The sequence below is a fragment of the Bufo bufo genome, chromosome 2, assembly GCF_905171765.1.
Source record: "Bufo bufo chromosome 2, aBufBuf1.1, whole genome shotgun sequence".
Lineage (NCBI taxonomy): Eukaryota > Metazoa > Chordata > Amphibia > Anura > Bufonidae > Bufo > Bufo bufo.
Window position 1 is genome coordinate 123,892,196 of NC_053390.1, and position 25,966 is coordinate 123,918,161.

The window sequence follows — 25,966 nt, forward strand, 5'->3', positions numbered from 1 at the left end:
AAGACAACATTCCATTTAGTCAGTTTAAACGGATAAGGAGGAACTGCTCAACAACTAATGACTTTATTGAACAAAGCCAGATTTTATGTTCCAGATTCCAAAACAAAAATTACCCAAGAGGAATAGTCGAGGGGGCCTTCAGACGTGCTTATGAGCAGAGCCAAGAGGATTGCCTAATAACCAAAAAGAAACCAGACACAATGGTCGACCGTATAAAATCTAAATCATCCTTTATCACCACCTTCAATCCCAACCATGGAACACTAAGGAACATCGTAACAAAATATTGGCACATCCTGAAGGCCGATCCCTACCTCAAAGAAACTATTTCTTGCAAGCCCCACTTCACATTTAGGAGGGCCCGCACACTAAAGAATACACTAGCCCCGAGCAAATTAAAAAGAATAAAACGTGCCACAATGATCACATCCAAATGGTTCCCTGACTCTAAAGGGAGCTTCAAATGCAGCCATAAACTATGCAAGTGTTGCGATAATATCAATAACCATATAACAAACTTTAAGAGCAACACCACAGGAGAAGAATTCGTTATCAAAAGCCTCATGAACTGTGCTTCAAGTTTTGTCATTTATCTTTTAGAATGCGCCTGTGGACAGCAATATGTAGGTCGAACCACTCAGACCCTCAGTGAACGACTAAACAACCACAGATGGAATATCAAACGGGGCTACCTAAAACACAGTGTGTCCAGACACTTCCTGGCCATTCATGACAAGGATCCCACTAGGCTAACCATCACGCCCATCGAACATATCTCTGACAGCTGTTCTGACAGGTTTAGAACTTTACAACGAAGATAAATGTTTTGGATCTACAAACTCCAAACACTGGAACCTTATGGTCTCAATGAAAGCTTAGAAAACAAATGTTTCTAGATCCAACTAGACCACTTTCCCATAACTCTCTCTTTTCTCAATTTCCACTATTATAACATTATTTCCCTAGCATTGCTGCGTCCCCTTCCCTCCCACCCTTGTCCCCCCCCCTTCGCCACACCCTCCCAACACACCCAGCATCACCTTACACTCATTCCCCGGTATCCCTAATATCCTCACGATCCCACCCCCCCACATATCCCGCCCGCCCACCCCCATCATGTCATTCCCCCCAGCATAATTGCCTTCCTATCCCTCCCATTTGCCTTCCCAACAAACCAAGCATCACCCTGCACTTATTCCCCTGCTTCCCCACCATCATCATGGTCCCACCCCCTCGCAGATCCCGTCCCGCCCACCTCCAATCATGTCATTCCCCCTTAGCATAGTTGCACCCCCATCACCACTCTCAGTATCATCCTGCAATCATTCCTTTCATCCCTAGCTTCCTCATGGCCCCACCCCCTCACACACATGGTTCCAGCCCATCTTCATTATGCCACTGCCCCTTCTCCTCAAGCCCCCTACTCTCGCCCTCTGCCCCCATCGCGTCACACTGTTCCCCCCTCATCTCATCAAAAGTTCCGCCCACCACAATCCCCTTACACATCTGCACTGCATTGCATCGCGGCACTAGGCTCCGCCCATTCATTAAGCTCCGCCCACTCGTTTGCGCTGCCGATAGCTCCGCCCACTTAGGGCGTTCAAACCACCCATCCAGCTCTGTCCCCGCCCACTTCGCCTCCTCGTTGCCGGCCCAGCACGCGCTCCCAGCACACAGCATCTGGACGCCGCACGTGCCAGAAGCTGGGAGCAGCGCAATTTCCATCAGCAGCATTTTCACAGGTATGTACTCCTGTGCCACTCTTCTCTCTTCCTTCCCCTCACCATTTCCTCTTCTATACACCTTATCATGCCTTTCGCCCTCAGTCCTTATACCACCACCCAATAGCACATTATGCCCTTGTTTTTCAAAATATGATGTAACCACCGTATAGGTCCATTGACCCTCAGCTAAAACTTACATAAGTGACGCTGTAACAATAATGCAGGAACCATTTCCTGCATAGGTAAACTGACCCCCAGCTTAAACTTACATAAGTGATACCTTAGCAATAATGCACCTCCGATCCTGCGTCGTTATTGACTAATCGTATGGGCATTTTTACCATTGAATTCTAAGAGTGTATAAATAATGATAAAAAGTATACTGGGCACACTTACTTATGCAGAATCATACACTTTATTTATACACATATAAAATGCAATCAATTGGTCTAAGAACGTATTAGCACAATAAAACCATATAAAATACAATTAATTGGTCTATGAACGCATTAGCACAATAAAACCATAAATGGGTAAAATGGAATAGAATATATAACACCCTAAAATCACTAGATTTTCGACAATAAATACAATGAATATAACCAGCCGTAGTAAGACTAAAAATGGAGGGTGATCAGTCCATGCAAAGCGAAAAATCGGGAGATGCCGACTGGTGGCTTATGCTAGTCTGGTAACTAGCCTCGCAATGTCATATAAGATTCACAGTCCTGACTCGTTGGAGGAGAGTAAAAATACTGTGGTTAGAGCAATTCACTTAGGTGAGTGTATTCGCGGCGTCCCGCTTGTACTCACTGTGCAGTGCGGTTCTTTATGCTGGTAAACTTGGAGACCAAGAACGCTCTCGGGTACTCCTGTCGTAGCTGGATAGTGCTGTGGCTTTCTTCCCGTGTCTTTACAGTCCTCTGGCTACCGCTCCATAGTGGCAAAGAGCCGGCAAGCACTGGGACTCAAAGTTGCTTTCCCCACGTCGGCTGATCTGTTGTTCATGTTTATAATTATGTTTTTTATTACTATTATACAGGGGTGTGGAATTCCTATTGCCCGACGCCCGGGACATGCAGTTCCGGGCGCCGGGCAAGTAGTTTGAACAGTTGTTTAGCCCTGTGCGGGCAAGTAGCAGGGACATGTCGGTTGGGCAGTAATAGGAGCGGTCATATGCTTGCCGCGAGCTGACCGCTCCTACATCTATGTCAGCCTGCCCCTGCATCGTCGGCTCAGTTCAGTCACAGCACACAATAGCAGAGACGCTGGCAGCAGGGAGGGGAGGGGCTCGGGAGGAGTGTAATCTGATCCTAGAGTGGAAGCTGCTTCTGCCAGCCCCTCCCCTCCCCGCCCACCAACCAATCAGAGCTGAGGCAAGGCAAGCACTAGCAGCTCTGAGCCGTCTGTACAGGGAGTTAGAATAGAAATGAATCGAATGAGTCACAAGTTAAAAGAATCTAAAGATTCGATTAGTTAGAGACTCATTCGATTCATTGAGTTAAAAGAGCCGTGAGTCAGAGTCTAGAACAGGTTACACTGAGGCTGTCAGCTGCTTTTGTTGCAGCAGTGATAAGGTTAAGGGACAGGAGCAGAGAGATAAGAGAAGTGACAGATGACACACAGTTTAGATTACAGGGTAAATTAACCCTTTAGGATCAAATTGGCTTCTCAGGAGATATATATGTTATATGTTCTGGAATGTGTTGGATAACACTGACAGCATTATGTCAGTGTTATCCAATACATTCCAGAACTGTAAGGGTCACATAGCATCATAAATCAGTATAATGCTATGTGACCCCAGTCAGCGCTTGCAGGTCAGGCCGGGAGATGCGATGTGAACAGGCTCCGGGAGGAACGCTCATCTGCAGGGGTGTCAGAAATAAAGGTTGTGCTGTCTGTCTTCTGAGGCTCTGGCCCTGCCTACAATCTGCACTGCACGTGGCACCTGATAAACTATAATGTCTCCCTCTTGCCCCCATACAGTATAACGTCACCTTGGGGCTGCCCTAGTGCCCCATACAGTATAACGTCACCAAGCGGCTGCCCCCGCACAGTATAACGTCACCCTTTGGCCCCCGCCCCCATACAATATAACGTCTCCCTGTGGCCCCCACCCCCATACAGTATAACGTCTCCTTGTGGCCCCCACCCCATACAGCATGACATCTCCTTGTGGCCCTACCCCCATACAGCATAACGTCTCCTTGTGGCCCCCGCCCCATACAGCATAACATCTCCTTGTGGCCCCCGCCCCATACAGTATAACATCGCCTTGTGGCCCCCACCCCCATACAGTATAACGTTAGTATAGGTTCAGGACAAGTAGATGGTCATGAGGGACAAGTAGATTGAGCCCCCACTTTAGTCCTTCGACAAGTAGTTTTTTTTTAAATTTCCACACCCCTGTTATATTATATATATTTTTTTATTGACATCATGGTATTCACGTATTTATGTATCCATTCATCCATTTATATCTACATCCAAATCTAAGCTTGACAGCCATACTATTATTACTACTATTATTATTACTATTATCCCTTTTTATATAATTTGTATGTACATGTTTTTTAGACTTGAAAAAGGGGTCCACAGTACCCCGAAACGCATTGTCACGATAACAAAAACAATTAAAAAAACCTATTGGTTTGAAACAAACACTGGTTGTGTTTTGCGCCTATGGTCCACCCTCCACTCGACCCCAGAGTCCAGTGGATACATACTACTATCTCCCACATCGTAATTTCTCTCTGCGGAGGAGAGTTTCTTCGAGAAAAAGGCACACGGTCGCCATTTGGCAGGAGAGGGACCCTGAGACAAGACCGCACCACACCTCAACCTCAACTATGAAGGGTAGAGAAATATCAGGTTGTACCAAGATAGGAGCGGAAGCAAAACGCTCCTTGATATTAGAAAAGGCCTTACGCGCCTCTACCGACCAGGAGGAAAAATCTATCCCCTTTCTAGTCATATCAGTGAGTGGTTTAACAACAGAGGAATAATTCAAAATAAACTTCCTGTAATAATTGGCAAAACCCAGAAAACGCATCAGCGCCTTCTGATTCTCAGGAAGCTCCCACTCAAGCACAGCGCGGACCTTCTCGGGGTCCATGCGAAAACCAGAAGCGGAGAGAAGAAACCCCAGAAATTGAATTTCTGAAACCGCAAACACACATTTTTCCAGTTTAGCGTACAATTTATTCTCCCGCAGGATGAGCAAGATCTGACGTAAATGTTCCTTATGAGTTTTGAAATCAGGAGAAAAAATCAAAATATCATCCAGATACACTAATACAAATTTCCCCATTAAATGATAAAAAATGCTGTTCACAAAATGCTGAAAGACGGCTGGAGCATTCATCAATCCAAAAGGCATAACCAAATTCTCAAAATGGCCCTCAGGGGTATTGAAGGCCGTCTTCCATTCGTCTCCTTCTCTGACCCTGACTAGGTTGTATGCCCCTCTTAGATCCAATTTGGAAAAAACTTTAGCCCCAACAATCTGGTTAAACAGGTCCGGGATCAGAGGAAGCGGATAAGGGTCACGAATTGTGATACTGTTCAGCTCCCTGAAATCCAGACATGGTCTTAAAGAACCATCTTTTTTCTTAACAAAGAAAAAACCAGCGGCATCAGGTGACTTCGAGGGTCGTATGTGTCCCTTTCTCAGACTCTCAGAGATATAAGCACGCATAGCGACCCTTTCAGGTTGGGAGAGATTGTATAAACGAGATTTAGGCAGCTTGGTGCCTGGGGTGAGATTAATAGGGCAATCGTACTCCCGGTGAGAGGGCAGCTCCTGGACACCACTCTCTGAAAACACATCCGAAAATTCAGAGAGAAAAGATGGTACAGTCTTAGTAGAAACCTCTGAAACAGATGTCGTGAGACAATTCTCTCTGCAAAAGTCACTCCAACCATTTATTTGCCTCGCTTGCCAATCAATGGTGGGGTTATGTTTAGTGAGCCTGGGTAGCCCCAACACTAGAGGAGTAGGCAACCCGTTTAGGACGAAACATGACACATCCTCAACATGAGTATCACTCACAATCAAACGGATATTGTGAACTATGCCCTTTAACGATTTCTGAGAAAGTGGAACGGAATCAATAGAAAAAACAGGTATATCCTTTCCCAAAGTGCATACCTGGAAACCATGAGTTATAGCAAATTGATTATCAATAAGATTGACAGCTGCTCCACTATCTACAAAAATCTCACAAAAAATATTCTTGCTCTCTAGCGCCACCCTGGCAGGTAGGACAAAACGTGAACTACAAGCAAACGGAAAACCTTCAATTTCCGCATCAACCTTGCCAATAGTAACAGATGGAACGTTTTTAGAGGACTTTCTTCTTTTTGTTTCTTTATTACTCTCAAAAAACTGCCTGAATCTCCTAGAGGGACAAACATTTGCCAAATTATTTATACCTCCACAACAGAAACAAACCTTCCCATGAGAGCTGAATCCTCTATTGTCAGAGGCAAGAAAACCCAGCTGCATGGGCCCCTGCTCAGAAGGGATTGAGAGCGACTGAGACCCCTGTGCACAGAATGAGACCGCCGCACTGTCCTTGGACTGAGTATGACAGGAAGGAGTGATCTCTCCTCTCTCTCTAAGACGCCTGTCAATACGAACGGCCCGAGACATGGCAGAGTCCAAGGAGGCAGGTCTCTCATGAAAGCCAAATGCATCTTTCAATCCCTCTGAAAGACCATGGCAAAATTGACTTCGGAGTGCAGCATCGTTCCAACCAGTATCAGCTGCCCATCTCCGAAATTCTGAGCAGTATATCTCTGCGGATTGTTTACCCTGGCATAAAAGACGTAGTCTAGACTCAGCCATAGCAATACAATCCGGATCATCATATATCTGACCCAGGGCTAAAAAAAATTAATTCACTGAACGGAGGGGCCGTGCCCCCACCGGCAGCGAAAAAGCCCAAGACTGAGCGTTATCCCTGAGCAGCGAGATGATGATCCCCACCCTCCGCTCCTCATCACCAGAGGAATGGGGAAGTAAGCGAAAATGGAGTTTGCAAGCCTCTCTAAAACGAACAAAATTCTCACTACTCCCGGAGAACATATCCGGAAGCGAGATCTTAGGCTCGGAACAAACTCCATGAACGCCAGCAGAAACAGTCACCTCAAATTGAGAGACAGTTTTCCGGAGATCTTCTACCTCCAGTGAAAGACCCTGCATGCGGTCAATCAAGGTTGAAACCGGATTCATGCTTAAGAGGGTTTTGGCGGTTTATAATGTCACGGAGGGTGTACAGCAAACAAGAAGACACAAAAGGAAGATCCGACTGACTGGATCCAAAACTAAGGAACAAAAGGGGGAGCCCTGCAACAGACCTGAATCTCTCCCTAACTGCTCAGCCTATGCAAAATTCTCAATGGTAGAAGATCGCATATCCTCGTACCTCGACTGTATAACACCTGAACACCCTATAATAGTGAGGGGACACGACCACCGGCTCCCTACACTTGATACGGAGGGAGTCAGGGTCACCTGAGATCCAGCAAACAGGAAAAAACAAATGAATGAACAAAACTTATCTGTAGAAGCATCCAGCATGCATACACTCCAGGAAGTTGTATAAACTGCAAAGTGAAGCAGTATGGGAAGGGATTTAAAGGGATGCAATCAGTGCAACTACATGACAGCTGAGAGAGGCTAACGAGATGAGAAAATGAAAGCAAAACAAAAGGAACCTCAAGGAGGAGGTTCTGAAGGACGTCTGTCAGAGCTTCTCGGATGTCTGGTGGTGACACAGTGAAAGCACAAGGCAGAGGAGGAGGAGGAGGAAGAAGTCACCAACATAGCTTTGTCAGCACGCCATCAACAGCTAGCACCACTAGCTGATACGGAACGCATTAGCAGGAGGCAGCATTTCTGCAACATGGAACAATATTTGTGCACATGCCTACACATACTGACTGATGGGTCTACCCCATTCAACTTCTGGATCTCCAAATTAGGCACTTGGCCTGAGCTTGCTCTTTAAGCCTTGGAGGTGCTGACCAACCCTGCAGAAAGTGTATTGTCCGAACGTGTGCTTAGCACGGCAGGGGGGGTAATCACAGACAAGCGCAGCCGCCTGTCCACAGCCAACATGGACAAGCTCACCTTCATTAAAATGAACACTGTTTTTGTTGTTTTTATTCCCTTTATTTATTCTTATAAATTTGGGAAGACCCCAAAACATTGGGAAATAGAAAAAGTGAGCTGGAGCATACCAATGGCTGGGAGCGGCCGGTATACTTGTCTACTCAGCACAAAGTACGGACAAGTCCTGTGGTAAAGGGAAAAAAACAACAAAAACAGTGTTGGCTACCTCCTCCTCCACTGCCGCTTCCACCTACACTGCCACGTCCACCTCCCCCTCAACCTCCTACTCCATTTTGACCTCCCCCTCCTAGTTCAAGATTATAATTTTTTATTTTTTTCACATTTGTTTGTAGGGCAACTGTCCTGCTCTTATCCCTATTTTGCTTCCTTTTGCAACCCTCTAGCCCTTTCTATGACTACAGCCATTTTAGTGCACCAAAGTTCAGGTCCCCATTGACTTCAATGGGGTTCGAGTTCGGGTCCTGTACCCGAACTTTGACCCGAAGTTCGGCCGAACCCAGCGAACCCGAACATCCACGCGTCGGCTCATCCCTAAAAATAACCTATTGTTTAAGTCATATTTTTACATTTAAGATTTTTTAAAGAGGCTCTGTCACCCAGATCAAGTCTACCCTACACGGCATATAGCCTGTTAGGGCTGACGATGCAGACAAAATACATACCTTTTATTTACCATGTCAGTTGTCCGGTTAGGCAGATAAAGCAACTTTAAAAAATTATGTTAATGAGGAGTGCGAGCACTAGGAGGCGGGGTTATGCCTCCCGAGCACTGCTTTTGCGACGTCCCCATTCATTGCTAATGCTGGCCTTAAACACCTAATCACGCCCCTATGTCTTTTGATTGACAGCGCTAGACCCATCGGTCTAGGGCTGAGATCCTGCACCTGCGCACTTGCTTCCTGGATATTTTTCATTCTTCCAGGCTTGTGTGTGTCTAGTGCGCATGCACGCTGTCACACGCAAACCTGGAAGAACGGAAAATATATGCGCAAGTGCACAGGCGCGGGATCTCACTTAAAAGACATGGGGGCGTGATTAGGTGCAGAAGGTCAGTATTACCAATGAACGGGGGCGTCGCAGAAGCAGTGCTCAGAAGGCATAAGCCTGCCTCCAAGTGCTTAAATTACTCATTAGCGTATTTTTAAAAGTTGCCTTTTCTGCCTAACCGGACCGTTGACATGAGAAATAAAGGTATGTTTTTTGTCTCCATCGTCGGCACTACCAGGCTATATGCCTGGTAGGGTAGACTTGATCTGGGTGACAGAGTCTCTTTAAAGAATGTTTGGTGGTAGTTTTCATTTTCCATGTCTATCTATATTTAAAAAAAAGTTTTAATACTGGCCACTGAGCTCAATAATAGGCACCTCTTCTTGGTCTGTACAGATTATTTTACTGCAGTTACCTGCTTATCTATCATTCTAATCCTGCCAGTAATTATATAATCTCTGTATGGATAAGGTAGGATCCACCATTCACAGTAGGTGATTGTCAAATCTTATCTGTTCTTTCCTTGTACAATGACCTCTGCACAGGTCACAGAGCATGCCTAGAAAACTCTACCACAGAAGTCAATGAGGTCCCTTCCAGACCATGGATGCCGTAAAGCAATTTTCCTAATGCTTTCAAAATATTGTTAAGAGCAGCTCAGGCAAGATGGCCGCTCCCAAAATCATATTCAGGAAATAGAATGAAAAAATCTGCAATCAGAAAATAAAAACAGATTACAAAAAAAGGATATGTGGAGCTCCAGGTTTGTAGCTACCCTTAATTGATATTGGAGTATTATGGAGTAATCTAGCACCGGCTCATTTTAAAAGTATGGGGCACATATTCTACTGCTATATTCCAATTTTATGGCATATACAGCAGCCCAGGAGGAGCCGGAGTGGAGGATGAGTGTGGTAGTAGCTCTGGCGCTGATAGTCTATCACTGTAGCTTTCCTCACACGGTTTCTCCCTAGGGAAGTCCAGTGAATGGAATCGGCACCTTTTCTTCTCTCAGGGTACACCCTGATTCTGGGGCTCCTGCTTGATGGTAGCTGGGGTGCCTGTGATGTTATGCTTGTATGTATGTATGTATGTATGTATGAATGACAGGGCGTGTGAAATGCATTAGTCAGCGTATGGTGTAAGTGTCAGCAAACCATGCCAGAGGTAGAAGAATAAATGTTTCTCTTTACTCAAGTGCAAAATGGAAGCTGTAGTACATCCAATTATAGCAGACACAGTTCCGACTGTACACAGTACAATTCTCTCTGGCTAAAGTCTCTCCCAACAGAACCTATGGCAGGCAATAGTACTCACGCAATAATGGTTGTAGTGTCCACTGTAGGATACTGTGTTTTAGTGATACAACTGGCCAATTCGTGTCCAAGTGTTTTAACAGTGTCCCTCACAGCTGTAAAGTTTTAACAGCTTTTGGTAACAGGTTACCTTACTGACTTTAATACTTGGCCATGCAGATTTATGCAATTTTTCAAGTTCTCTCCTTTGTTTTCTCCTTCTCTCTCCTTCTATAGATCATACAGTAATCAGCCAGTCTAGGTTTTTGGGCCTAAGAGGAGGGAACTGAAAAGACTAGCGTGGTATTAGCAGGAGGTGCTCAAACCCACATGCAGTCGTGCATATATATAGGGGAGCAAATCCTGCACTTGTGGCCCGTTGCTAATGGCGATCCCCAGCAAAAATGCATACGGTGGAGGATGCCCGCAGCGAACCACAAGTACCACAATAGACATCCTACACAAGGTAGCAATTGTGTGGATGTGATAATCAATATAACAATATAACAAAATAGCAAAGACAGGTGCACTCTGCAGTCTTACTAAACCCTCAAACTGATTTTAAAATTGAGAGATTAGTCAACGTGTCCTACGGTGTAGGACATGTCTAAGCCCGGGCACCACGCCAAGGTTTCTCAAGTAGCCCGGGACCTAACACTCTCCTAACTGAGCCGTATGGACAATACCAGGAGCCAGTGGGCAAATTACAGGAGCATGAGGCCGACTCACAAACAACTCACCAGTTACCTCCAGCATGTAACCATGCTTGCAATGGGAGGAGGGAGGAGTCTGCGAGTCCCACTCAAGACTGGCTGATATAGCCCAGGCCTCACAGGTGCACCTAAAATCAGTTTGAGGGTTTAGTAAGACCGCAGAGTGCACCTGTCTTTGCTATTTTGTTATATTGTTATATTGATTATCACATCCACACAATTGCTACCTTGTGTAGGATGTCTATTGTGGTACTTGTGGTTCGCTGTGCATCCTCCACCGTATGCATTTTTGCTGGAGATCGCCATTAGCAACGGGCCACAAGTGCAGGATTTGCTCCCCTATATATATGCACGACTGCATGTGGGTTTGAGCACCTCCTGCTAATACCACGCTAGTCTTTTCAGTTTGTGTATATAGAGATTCCTGGAGGTGTATAAACTCCAATTAAAATGTGCCTGTTTTCCATCTACAGGTCACATTTAGGTGCACCTGTGAGGCCTGGGCTATATCATCCAGTCTTGATTGGGACTCGCAGACTCCTCCCTCCTCTCACTGCAAGCATGGTTACATGCTGGAGGTAACTGGAGAGTTGTTTGTGAGTCGGCCTCATGCTCCTGTAATTTGCCCACTGGCTCCTGGTATTGCCCAAACGGCTCAGTTAGGAAAGTGTTAGGTCCCGGGCTACTTGAGAAACCTTGGCGTGGTGCCCGGGCTTAGACATGTCCTACACCGTAGGACACGTTGACTAATCTCTCAATTTTAAAATCAGTTTGAGGGTTTAGTAAGACCGCAGAGTGCACCTGTCTTTCCTAAGAGGAGGGATCATAAGTTAAGCTTCCTCTCTCTCTGCACTCCAGTCTAGACTGACTTAATTTTGGGGTGAGACCAGATCTCCTAAAAGGGCTGATGCAGGATTTTCAACCCTGGATGTGCCATCCATAGGTAGTTATACTGGGTGCAATACAGAACATGACAATACATAACAGTATATTATATAAAAAAAACTTTTTCAGATGCTCCTTACTTTGGGGTACTGCACATGCAAAGGTCACAACATTTTGCACAAATGTTAGTTTGCACAAAAATGTCTGAAATAAGATTTTCTGTTCCTCATAACAATTTATTAAAAAAAAATATGCGTGGAGCTTAGAGTAAAACTGGTGTAAAATTATAATGGAAATGTATGTCAGCCTATTCTGTTTCTGGTGAATGGAAAGCACAAAAAGCAGCAACTTAGTTTTTAATGCTGTTCGGTATAGCTTTAAAATGTATTGGCTCCATGTAGGCTGACAGGGCTATACTGACAGGGAATGTCCCACAGGATTGGCGCGTGGCATATGTGGTGCCAATATTCAAAAAGGGGCCAAAAACAGAGCCTGGAAACTATAGGCCGGTAAGTTTAACAGATGTGGGTAAACTGTTTGAATGTTTTCTGAGAGATGCTATATTAGAGCATCTCAACGGAAATAAGCAAATAACGCCATATCAGCATGGCTTCGTGAGGGATCGGTCATGTTAGACTAATTTAATCAGTTTCTTTGAGGAGGTAAGTTCTAGACTTGACAGCGGCGAATCAATGGATGTCGTATATCTGGACTTCTCCAAAGCATTTGACACTGTACCACATAAAAGGTTAGTATATAAAATGAGAATGCTCGGACTGGGAGAAAACATCTGTATGTGGGTAAGTAACTGGCTGAGTGATAGAAAACAGAGGGTGGTTATTAACGGTACACACTCAGATTGGGTCACTGTCACTAGTGGAGTACCTCAGGGGTCAGTATTGGGCCCTATTCTCTTCAATATATTTATTAATGATCTTGTAGAAGGCTTGCATAGTAAAGTATCAATTTTCGCAGATGACACTAAACTGTGTAAAGTAATTTACACTGATGAGGACAGTATACTACTACAGAGGGATCTGGATAGATTGGAGGCTTGGGCAGATAAGTGGCAGATGAGGTTTAACACTGATAAATGTAAAGTTATGCACATGGGAAGGAAAAATGCAAGTCACCCGTACATACTAAATGGTAAAACACTCGGTAACACTGACATGGAAAAGGATCTAGGAATTTTAATAAACAGCAAACTAAGCAGCAAAAACCAGTGTCAGGCAGGTGCTGCCAAGGCCAACAAGATAATGGGTTGCATCAGAAGGGGCATAGATTCCCGTGATATGAACATAGTCCTACCACTTTACAAATCGCTAGTCAGACCACACATGGAGTACTGTGTACAGTTCTGGGCTCCTGTAAACAAGGCAGACATAGCAGAGCTGGAGAGGGTTCAGAGGAGGGCAACTAAAGTAATAACTGGAATGGGGCAACTACAGTACCCTGAAAGATTATCAAAATTAGGGTTATTCACTTTAGAAAAAAGACGACTGAGGGGAGATCTAATTAATATGTATAAATATATCAGAGGTCAGTACAGAGATCTATCCCATCAGCTATTTATCCCCAGGACTGTGACTGTGACGAGGGGACATCCTCTGCGTCTGGAGGAAAGAAGGTTTGTACACAAACATAGAAGAGGATTCTTTACGGTAAGAGCAGTGAGACTATGGAACTCTCTGCCTGAGGAGGTGGTGATGGTGAGTACAATAAAGGAATTCAAGAGGGGCCTGGACGTATTTCTGGAGCTTAATAATATTACAGGCTATAGCTACTAGAGAGGGGTCGTTGATCCAGGGAGTTATTCTGATTGCATGATTGGAGTCGGGAAGGAATTTTTTATTCCCCTAAAGTGGAGAAAATTGGATTCTACCTCACAGGGTTTTTTGCCTTCCTCTGGATCAACTTGCAGGATAACAGGCCGAACTGGATGGACAGATGTCTTTTTTCGGCCTTATGTACTATGTTACTATGTTACTAGGCAACGTTAGTATCGCCCGAAGTCGCGCGAGAATTCGGTACCAAAGCCCACTTCAAATTCCTATTTTAAAATGTTTTTAAAGACACAGATAGGAATACTGAAGTAATTTACTGAAGTCTCACATGACTTCGGCCGATACAAACTTTGCCTACATGAAGCTAATATCTTTTAATGCTGTATGGAAACATCCGAAGCTTGATTCGCTCAAGTCTGCTTATAAGCTAACACATACACTCACCTAAAGAATTATTAGGAACACCATACTAATACGGTGTTGGACCACCTTTTGCCTTCAGAACTGCCTTAATTCTACGTGGCATTGATTCAACAAGGTGCTGATAGCATTCTTTAGAAATGTTGGCCCATATTGATAGGATAGCATCTTGCAGTTGATGGAGATTTGAGGGATGCACATCCAGGGCACGAAGCTGCCGTTCCACCACATCCCAAAGATGCTCTATTGGGTTGAGATCTGGTGACTGTGGGGGCTATTTTAGTACAGTGAACTCATTGTCATGTTCAAGAAACCAATTTGAAATGATTCGAGCTTTGTGACATGGTGCATTATCCTGCTGGAAGTAGCCATCAGAGGATGGATACATGTTCTCATTCTGTTTACGCCAAATTCGGACTCTACCATTTGAATGTCTCAACAGAAATAGAGACTCATCAGACCAGGCAACATTTTTCCAGTCTTCAACAGTCCAATTTTGGTGAGCTCATGCAAATTGTAGCCTCTTTTTCCTATTTGTAGTGGAGATGAGTGGTACCCGGTGGGGTCTTCTGCTGTTGTAGCCCATCCGCCTCAAGATTGTGCGTGTTGTGGCTTCACAAATGCTTTGCTGCATACCTCGGTTGTAACGAGTGGTTATTTCAGTCAACGTTGCTCTTCTATCAGCTTGAATCAGTCGGCCCATTCTCCTCTGACCCACAGCATCCACAAGGCATTTTTGCCCACAGGACTGCCGCATACTGGATGTTTTTCCCTTTTCACACCATTCTTTGTAAACCCTAGAAATGGTTGTGCGTGAAAATCCCAGTAACTGAGCAGATTGTGAAATACTCAGACCGGCCCGTCTGGCACCAACAACCATGCCACGCTCAAAATTGCTTAAATCACCTTTCTTTCCCATTCTGACATTCAGTTTGGAGTTCAGGAGATTGTCTTGACCAGGACCACACCCCTAAATGCATTAAAGCAACTGCCATGTGATTGGTTGACTAGATAATTGCATTAATTAGAAATAGAACAGGTGTTCATAATAATTCTTTAGGTGAGTGTATTACCGGTGTCCTTCTAATCATATATTGTGTCTGTGGATAAAGCAGTAATATGTATATTAGCTTTCTAAGCAGACCTCAGTGTGGTAAAGCTATAGTACATAGTGTAAATGATATGTAGATGCTCGAACACAACTCGGCCCTCAGCCTGATGTCTAGCCCTGTCAATCAAGGGGAGGGGGGAGTGTGCAGAGTATAGGGGGTGTTACAAAGCAGTGCTCAAAGAATTCAGCCCCACCTCCTGGTGCTCAAAATTCTAATTTGCATATGAATAAAACACAGATTTATATGCAGCTGTTTATCATACAGACAAAATAAAGGCATGATGAGCTGTACCAGCCAGTATGCCTGGTTTAATAGGATTGATCCTGGTACCTGTTTTAAGGGGTTAATTTACCTCATATGCGCATGCGCCAGAAAGGCGAATAGTTGTTGGGTCTCTGTAACCCTCTTCAAGCAATTCATAAATTAAGCCAAATTCCTATAAAACTTGATTTTACAATATACTGCATTGCCATGCATGTTCCTGTGCCCACACTGCAGCTCAATTCCGGGCAGGACATGCACCATTGCTTGTATAATTTACACAGTATTTCTTCCTTCCCCTATGTAAGTGGCCTATAAAAGCCACATCATTGTTTATCTCATGCACTAATTGGATAAACATGATTTATATTGTGAAAAGATCAAGCAAAATTATCTCAATGACATCACACTCAGTTAATCCCCTATTGTAAATTAAAATGACCTTGATTTGCTGCCAACTTTCTGTAACAATATACAGATGTGTAGATTGAAAAAAAAAAAGTAGAAAGCAGTAAATATCCTGAGCTGGTAATGGAGGAGAAATAAAGGGAAAAACACATTAGAGTCTTTCATTTTCAAACACAAGATGGGAACTTTTTCTTGGAACTAATCAAAAAGCGACTAAATCAAACAAACTTTCCATGATGACTATGAGCTGTGCGGCTCTGGAGGAAACTTCTGTTCGGAATCTACAAATCTCGTCTGCTTTGGTTTTAAATAGGGTCAAGACCGTGATAAGTCATTATCAGTTTACAACCTATTCTCTTTTAGCCACTTCTATTGAGTTTATCTTTAGATGAATAGTAGACTTCCCGTAGCCCAAAGTCAATATATATTTTTTACAAACTACTATTTATGGCGTTAACTTATGCTTGGTCTTATGACAAGACAGATTTTCCTCATTTTTTTAACTCTCACTGTGGAAACTAGTGTTGTAACGTTGAGAGAAATGCATAGCCTTGTAAATTTCTCTTGGGCAATGCGGCATAAATCAAAGTCATCTGATTATTTATTTGAACCTGTCTGTTGAAGCAGGATTGGGGTCTAAACATGTTTTAATACTTTTGTAGTTAACTTTTTTCAGGAATTTAAATGGGGAAAAAAGTGTAAAGTAGTGATATACAGTTGCGGCAAGCATTAAATTGACACTTAGCACAACAAAGACAATTGAAAAGGTCAAGCTAAAGTTTGCTACATCTGTAGTTGTGTTAAGCTTGTATTACAGAAGCTGTGAAAGTGAAAATATGTTTTATGCCTATCTACACTAGGGCCTCTAGACACACAAATTTGGTCTGTCACTTTTTGATCACAGAAAAAAACGCCATAGAATTCATTCACTGTTTTTCCATATCACATGTTTGGTTGTTTTTCATTTTCTTTGCAAAGCCAATATTTGAATGATGTACACTGCTCAAAAAAATAAAGGGAACACAAAAATAACACATCCTAGATCTGAATTAATTAATATTCTTCCGAAATACTTTGTTCTTTACATAGTTGAATGTGCTGACAACAAAATCACACACAAAAAAAAAATGGAAATCAAATTTTTCAACCCATGGAGGTCTGGATTTGGAGTCACCCTCAAAATTAAAGTGGAAAAACACACTACAGGCTGATCCAACTTTGATGTAATGTCCTTAAAACAAGTCAAAATGAGGCTCAGTAGTGTGTGTGGCCTCCACGTGCCTGTATGACCTCCCTACAATGCCTGTGCATGCTCCTGATGAGGTGGCGGACGGTCTCCTGAGGGATCTCCTCCCAGACCTGGACTAAAGCATCTGCCAACTCCTGGACAGTCTGTGGTGCAACGTGACGTTGGTGGATAGAGCGAGACATGATGTCCCAGATGTGCTCAATTGGATTCAGGTCTGGGGAATGGGCGGGCCAATCCATAGCATCAATGCCTTCGTCTTGCAGGAACTGCTGACACACTCCAGCCACATGAGGTCTAGCATTGTCTTGCATTAGGAGGAACCCAGGGCCAACCGCACCAGCATATGGTCTCACAAGGGGTCTGAGGATCTCATCTCGGTACCTAATGGCAGTCAGGCTACCTCTGGCGAGCACATGGAGGGCTGTGCGGCCCTCCAAAGAAATGCCACCCCACACCATTACTGACCCAATGCAAAACCGGTCATGCTGGAGGATGTTGCAGGCAGCAGAACGTTCTCCACGGTGTTTCAAGACTCTGTCACGTCTGTCACATGTGCTCAGTGTGAACCTGCTTTCATCTGTGAAGAGCACAGGGCGCCAGTGGCGAATTTGCCAATATTGGTGTTCTCTGGCAAATGCCAAACGTCCTGCACGGTGTTGGGCTGTAAGCACAACCCCCACCTGTGGACGTCGGGCCCTCATGTCACCCTCATGGAGTCTGTTTCTGACCGTTTGAGCAGACACATGCATATTTGTGGCCTGCTGGAGGTCATTTTGCAGGCCTCTGGCAGTGCTCCTCCTGTTCCTCCTTGCACAAAGGCGGAGGTAGCGGTCCTGCTGCTGGGTTGTTGCCCTCCTACGGCCTCCTCCACGTCTCCTGATGTACTGGCCTGTCTCCTGGTAGCGCCTCCATGCTCTGGACACTACGCTGACAGACACAGCAAACCTTCTTGCCACAGCTCGCATTGATGTGCCATCCTGGATAATCTGCACTACCTGAGCCACTTGTGTGGGTTGTAGACTCCGTCTCATGCTACCACTAGAGTGAAAGCACCGCCAGCATTCAAAAGTGACCAAAACATCAGCCAGGAAGCATAGGAACTGAGAAATGGTCTGTGGTCACCACCTGCTGAACCACTCCTTTATTGGGGGTGGCTTGCTAATTGCCTATAATTTCCACCTGTTGTCTATCCCATTTGCACAACAGCATGTGAAATTGATTGTCACTCAGTGTTGCTTCCTAAGTGGACAGTTTGATTTCACAGAAGTGTGATTGACTTGGAGTTACATTGTGTTGTTTAAGTGTTCCCTTTATTTTTTTGAGCAGTGTATTTTAACTCTATAGATAAGATAGAAAAATGCCAGAAAAAAACTAAACATTTTAAAAATGTTGCATTATGAAAAAAATATACAAAAGGTATCCTCGCTGACTATCTATTCAGAAACTGACACACAGAACTGCAGGCCTGGCGTTGCCACCTATAAATCCCTGTCTTAATTGTAGACCATACAAGACAACAAGATTATTTAAGGAAACCTACCCCGGCTGATTTACAGTCTGATGGGGTCATTTATTAAGACCAGCGTTTTAGAAGCCAGTCTTAAAGGGTTCTCCAGGAATGAAGAAAATAAAAATACTTAAATATTACTTTATTATAAATATATTCCGAAATACCTTCATGTCTTCCCATGAACTCCATTCCTACAGAGATTCAGCTGGAGATCTTATCATGTGTATTCAGAATCATAATCCCTGACAAGTAGAGCAGAGAGGAGGATGAGGCAGCTCTTTATCTCCTTGTTGTGAAGTAACTTGTCCTCCAATGTGATTAGGACAGGTTTTGTGTGTACTAATAGGACGGTGGCCATTTTATTTCTCCTAATGATTGATTATGAGCCATTATAACTAATGAAAGGTGTTTAGGAATATATTTATAATAAAGTAATGTTTAAGTATTTTCATTTTCTTTATTCCCAGAGAACCCCTTTAATAATCCTGTGCGCTGGTGGTGGATCCGCCGAAGTTATGAAGACGCTCTGGCCTCTACATAACTTCAGTGCATCCACCACCTGTCTAAATCTACATTTAGACCATTTTCTATGCCTAAAACAAGAGTAGAAAATAATAAATGGGATGGGCCTGCCGGTCCATCTTCTTCCCTGCCTGCGCCAATCCCCCTTCTCTACACCTGGCGTGAGCGGAGAAAAGTTGCAGATTGCGGCGCAAATAACCTTTGTGCCGTAATCTGTGCCAGAAATACGCCAAAAATAGGCGAATTTCTGTTAGTAAATGACCCCCTGTGTGCTTGATCAATCTGTTGGTGGTGGGTAAACTTTTTTTTTTAAATCAGATAATTTTTATTGAAGTAAAAATAAATACAAATGTATTCAAAAAATACAATAACAAAATCCCCCATAACCCCAACATTATAGGAAGAGAGCAGCAAATTTAACATATTAGTCAGATACATTAGAATATGTGCAAATACACAGATCACAGTAATGAATTCAATAACTGAGACAATGGAGACGTCGGCAGACCCGCAATACCAAGCCCATAGACAGGCTAGCCAAAATGGTAACAATGATTCAATAGCGAAGGTAAGAGAAATAACAGTGAACTCCCCCCACATTTTACAGTGAGTGACATGTACGGACGATGATCTTGGCCCCTGTATTCAAAAGATATCGGCCCACTCCCTGTACACCTTTCTTTGACCGACAATCATACATTATTAGTTGCAAGCACGTAAGCACCACCTCTGCTTTAAGAACGACCTAGAACAATCCAGCTACTACAGTGCAAGGACAGCCATTGACTGCACACCCCTGACCTGTCTATCCATGGTCCCCATACGGAGTCGAATTTCGACAGTTTCTCTTTAAATACGTTCCCCTCTCTAGCCTTATAACCACATTCATCCTAGCCACAAATTCTGCAAAACTAGGAGGAGACGACTGAATCCATTTAGCAGCGATGGTTTTCCGAGCTTGATACAGGATTCTGTTGGTGGGTAAACTTTTACATGCCCAAGCGCTGCAATCCTGATTTCAGTTCCAGATAATTTTTCAAGGGTGTGTATGATGCCCTCCTTTATGTGTAATAAAGGGTGTATTGGAGTGCCGGTTCCTTTTAATTTTTGGCAGCCCTTTCACTTAGTGCAGCGGTTCTCAACCTAGGGGTCGCGACCCCTTTGGGGGTCGATCGGCCCTTTCCGGGGGGTCGCTTGAGGCTTCCTATTGTGGGTCGCCCGCACAACGGCAGCGGCCCCTTATCCTTGTGCACAGGAAGTGATGTCCTATCACTGCCTGTGCTTGAAGGAGCCTGACGTCTGGACGGGTAAGTCGGGCGCCTGTCTGCTGAGGTCCGAGTTTTTTCGTTAATGACACCGCCGCTGAGCACCACTGCCACCAATGATTTAATTGAGCCTGGCTAATTTTATTTTAATTATTTGGCTGAGCAAGGCTTAATTTATTTGGGGGGACATGAATCACCGCTGATTTATTTATTTGGGGGACCCTGAGCACCACTGATTTATTTATTTGGGGGACCCTGAGCACCACTGATTTATTTATTTGGGGGACCCTAAGCACTTCTGATTTATTTATTTGGGGGACCCTGAGCACCATTGATTTATTTATTTGGGGGGGGGGGGGGCCTGTAGCACCGCTGATTTATTTATTTGGGGGGGGACCTGTAGCACCGCTGATTTATTTATTTGGGGGACCCTGAGCACTTCTGATTTATTTATTTGGGGGACCCTGAGCACTTCTGATTTATTTATTTGGGGGACCCTGAGCACCACTGATTTATTTATTTGACGGGTACCCTGAGCACCACTGATTTTTTTTTTTTGATTTTTTTTTGGGGGGGGGGGGTACTGAGAGCACCACTGAGTTATTTATTTGAGGGGTACTGTGCGCACCACTGATTTATTTTTTAGGGGGTATTTGTTGTTTATTATTTATTTTAAAGTTATTTATTTGGTTTACAAATATTTTGTATTTATGCTAAAGTTCTGTGGTTATGAATGAATACTTGTGTATTTGAATTAACATTTGGTGTATTGGTGTCTGTGCGTGTTTTTGGTGGGTCATCATAACAGTAGCAAAATTAGTTATGACGTAGCAAGGAAAAAAATGTAATGGTTGGGGGTCACCACAACATGAGGAACTGTATTAAGGGGTCACGGCTTTAGAAAGGTTGAGAACCACTGACTTAGTGCATAGGCTTTATGAGTGTAGGAGTCCCACTACCTGAACAATTGTACCACAATGTAAATGAGGCCCTCCTTTATGTGATATACAGGTTGTATCGCAGTACCTCTTCCTTGTAAATTTTGGCAGCACTTGCACTTTATATACAAGTAAATATACAGGAAAGAATGTTAACTATACATTTTTCCTCTAAAATCAATTTTTTATTCGGTTTTATGCGTATTATTGTCAATCTGTAAAAGTACTATTCGGACAACATCATTCCCAGCAGCGATCTGTGAGTCCAAGATGCATCCAGACATCTTCTCCATGCTGTTACAGAACCATTTCGGTGGTGGTTTCATAAATTTCTGGCATTTTCCTATAAAGCGGGCACCCTCCCCTCTTCAGAGCAGGGGTTACCTGGTTTAATGCTCGGGTTCTCCCATTGACTTCCATTATACTCGGCACCCCAACATCCCGAGACCCCGAGCAACCGAGCACTACGGTGCTCGATCAACACTACTGACAACTTCTGTCCTTGGTAAACCCATGCTGGTTATCACTTATAATATTATTTATAGTCACAAACTCCTGTATATACAGTGGGATGCGAAAGTTTGGGCAACCTTGTTAATCGTCATGATTTTCCTGTATAAATCGTTGGTTGTTACGATAAAAAATGTCAGTTAAATATATCATATAGGAGACACACACAGTGATATTTGAGAAGTGAAATGAAGTTTGTTGGATTTACAGAAAGTGTGCTATAATTGTTTAAACAAAATTAGGCAGGTGCATAAATTTGGGCACCACAAAAAAAAATGAAATCAATATTTAGTAGATCCTCCTTTTGCAGAAATTACAGCCTCTAAACGCTTCCTGTAGGTTCCAATGAGAGTCTGGATTCTGGTTGAAGGTATTTTGGACCATTCCTCTTTGCAAAACATCTTTAGTTCATTCAGGTTTGATGGCTTCCAAGCATGGTCAGCTCTCTTTAAGTCACACCACAGATTTTCAATTTTATTCAGGTCTGGGGACTGAGATGGCCATTCCAGAACGTTGTACTTGTTCCTCTGCATAAATGCCTTAGTGGATTTTGAGCAGTGTTTAGGGTCGTTGTCTTGTTGAAAGATCCAGCCCCGGCGCAGCTTCAGCTTTGTCACTAATTCCTGGACATTGGTCTCCAGAATCTGCTGATACTGAGTGGAATCCATGCGTCCCTCAACTTTGACAAGATTCCCAGTCCCTGCACTGGCCACACAGCCCCACAGCATGATGGAACCACCACCATATTTTACTGTAGGTAGCAGGTGTTTTTCTTGGAATGCTGTGTTCTTTTTCCTCCATGCATAACGCCCCTTGTTATGGCCAAATAACTCAATTTTAGTTTCATCAGTCCACAGCACCTTATTCCAAAATGAAGCTGGCTTGTCCAAATGTGCTTTAGCCCATCTCAAGCCGCACTTTTTGTGCTGTGGGCGGAGAAAAGGCTTCCTCTGCATCACTCTCGCATACAGCATCTCCTTGTGTAAAGTGCGCCGAATGGTTGAACGATGCACAGTGACTCCATCTGCAGCAAGATGATGTTGTAGGTCTTTGGTGCTGGTCTGTGGGTCGACTCTGACTGTTCTCACCATTCGTCGCTTCTGTCTATCCGAGATTTTTCTTGGTCTGCCACTTTGAGCCTTAACTTGAACTGAGCCTGTGGTCTTCCATTTCCTCAATATGGTCCTAACTGTGGAAACAGACAGCTGAAATCTCTGAGACAGCTTTCTGTATCCTTCCTCTAAACCATGATGGTGAACAATCTTTGTCTTCAGGTCATTTGAGAGTTGTTTTGAGACCCCCATGTTGCTACTCTTCAGAGAAAATTAAAAGAGGAGGGAAACTTACAATTGACCCCCTTAAATACTCTTTCTCATAATTGGATTCACCTGTGTATGTAGGTCAGGGGTCACTGAGCTTACCAAGCCAATTTGAGTTCCAATAATTAGTTCTAAAGGTTTTGGAATCAATAAAATGACAACAGTGCCCAGATTTATGCACCTGACTAATTTTGTTTAAACAATTATAGCACACTTTCTGTAAATCCAATAAACTTCATTTCACTTCTCAAATATCACTGTGTGTGTCTCCTATATGATATATTTAACTGACATTTTTTATCATAACAACCAACGATTTATACAGGAAAATCATGACGATTAACAGGGTTGCCCAAATTTTCGCATCCCACTGTAGTCCCTTAAGAGTCCTTCAAACATTTTTCCCACAAAAGAAGTTAAACTAACTAGTCTATAATTACCTGTGGAGGACCTTGATGCTTTTTTAAATATGGGCACCACGTTTGCCTTGTGCCAATCACTTGGCACTGTACCAATACCTAGAGAATATTTAAAAATTATAAACAGGGGCAAAGCAATGACTGAACTGAGCTCTTTAAGCACTCTTGGGTGTAATCAATCTGGACCCGGAACCTTGTTCACATTTACCCTATTTAACTTCTCTTGGACCATATCTACAGTTAGCCAATTGAGAATATCACTGGATCTACTAACAGCCCCGGCGCCACAGATATCAGCTCCTTTCTCTTCTTTTGTATAGTATCACAGTTCAGACTATAACCCGTCAATAGGTATTGATTTGTATAAGGTGGCAAATTCTAGTACTCAAATTCACAGGCTACCACCCTTAAAACTTAGCTTTTAATGTTATCTAAAATATACACAAAAGACCCTCCAAAATAGAACAAAATGATAAACTAACACAAAAAGTGGAGCAATAGCGCTGGGTTAGTAGTTGATGTTATGGTTAGTACATGGCAATGGTGGGTCTAGTAATAAGCTATAGGCTCTCTCCTAGGGTTAAGCGAACCCGAACTGTAAAGTTCGGGTTCGTACCGAACTTTAGGTTTTTTGGACCCCGTACCCGAACCCGAACATTTCCGTAAAAGTTCGATTTGGTGCTCGGCGCTTTCTTGGCGCTTTTTGAAAGGCTGCACAGCAGCCAATCAACAAGCGTCATACTACTTGCCCCAAGAGGCCATCACAGCCATGCCTACTAATGGCATGGCTGTGATTGGCCAGAGCAGCATGTGACCCAGGCCCTATATAAGCTTGAGTCACGTAGCACTGCACATCACTCTGCTATTGCAAGTGTAGGGAGAGGATGCTTCTGGACTTGTGATTTCAGAGAGAGAATAGGAGAGAATCTAACTCAGCGATCTACCTAGAAATAGTTGTGTGGGTGCAGGGCACAATCATTTTACCTGGCCCTGAGGCCATTGACAAAAAAAACTAAAAACTTTTATAATTCTGTTAGTTAGGTGGGTGGCGGCAGCGGTGGTCATTTTATGCAAGCTCAGTGCACCAGCACTGCATCTGAGCTTTTGGGACATTGGAAATCATTTTTTTTTTGGCAAACTACAACATCTGGATTAGTCAGTATGCAATTTAAGGTAGAAATACACCCATCCTTAACGACCTTTATCGCCTGAACTTCAATACACTTATGCAAAATATAAAAACAGACCTGGAGGAGTGGAATGATCTTTCCATCTCCTGGTTTGGTCGCGTTAGTTTAGTCAAAATGATCACTCTCCCCAGGGTTTTATATTTTCTTCAGGGAATTCCCATGGCACTACCCAGAAATTTCTACACCTCCGTCAAAAGGACGATTCTCTCCTTTGTCTGGAAAAGAGGGCAGAACCGTTTATCATTCAACACATTGACTACATCAAAGTACAAGGGTGGACTGGGTCTCCCGGATATTGAAAAGTATAGCATTGCTTCGACCCTAACCAGAGTTAAGGAGTGGAATATATATCCATTGAGAAAACTTTGGGTAGATTTGGAGGAGGAATGTGCCCCATGCACCCTGAACTATTTGATCTGGAAAACTAAGAATAACAAACATCTATACAATAAGATTGATAACCCTTATACTAAGCACGCCATACACGTCTGGCAAGGCCTTATTAAGAAGTATGCTATACCAACTCCCAACTGTTTGGAACTTCCCTTGCTGGCCTCGATGCCAAACAACTTGAGATTAGTCAGGAGTAGGATTGTTTCACACCCTGACGGCTACACATTGCCTTTGAGAGCTTTATATTCAGCTGCTTCCCCAATGGAACATACAAAATATTTGGAAAATAGATGTCTCCCCCAATTCTCAAAAAAAAAAATACGACCAGATCTTAAAGCATTTCTCAGTATTGAACCCTCAGTTCACGACTCAAGAGAATGATCATGACCTCTCCAAATTGATGCTGAAAAGGACTCCCATATGCCATGGCATATCCAGGTTTTATTCTATCATTAACTGGACCGTACCCCCTCCACCGTATCTATCTAGCTGGTCAACTGAGCTTAAAAAGTCATTTAATGAGCAGGAAACTATGTAAATTTTGCAATCATCTATACCCAAAATCACATCAACAAGGCTTCAAGAGTCGCATTATAAGTTAATCTCTAGGTGGTACAAAACTCCTGTTCTTTTAAACAAAATCAATCCTGAGATTTCCACGCTCTGCTGGAGATGCAGTGGTGGGGTTGGTTCCATTACACACATCTGGTTTTCATGCTCTAAAATTGCTCCTCTGTGGCAGAAATTTAATCAGATACTCGCTGACATATATGGGACACGTGTAGAAGTAGACGAAGAACTCGTTCTACTGGGACTCTATAACAAAACACATAATATCCTTAAAGACCGACTATTTCCCTTCTTACTTGCGGCGTTAAAGACCATCATACCTAGACACTGGTTGAGAGTAGAAATAC

At 43.5% G+C, this 25,966-nt stretch overlaps 1 long non-coding RNA gene across 1 annotated transcript; it reads right to left on the bottom strand.

The window, feature by feature from the left end:
* Window positions 1–562: 562 nt before the first annotated feature.
* On the bottom strand, window positions 563–7,682 carry LOC120991366. The gene is made up of 3 exons (XR_005776643.1): window positions 7,556–7,682; window positions 655–656; window positions 563–573 (listed from the first exon to the last, which is right to left on the bottom strand). It is a non-coding gene; the product is annotated as an uncharacterized LOC120991366 (long non-coding RNA).
* Window positions 7,683–25,966: the final 18,284 nt, after the last annotated feature.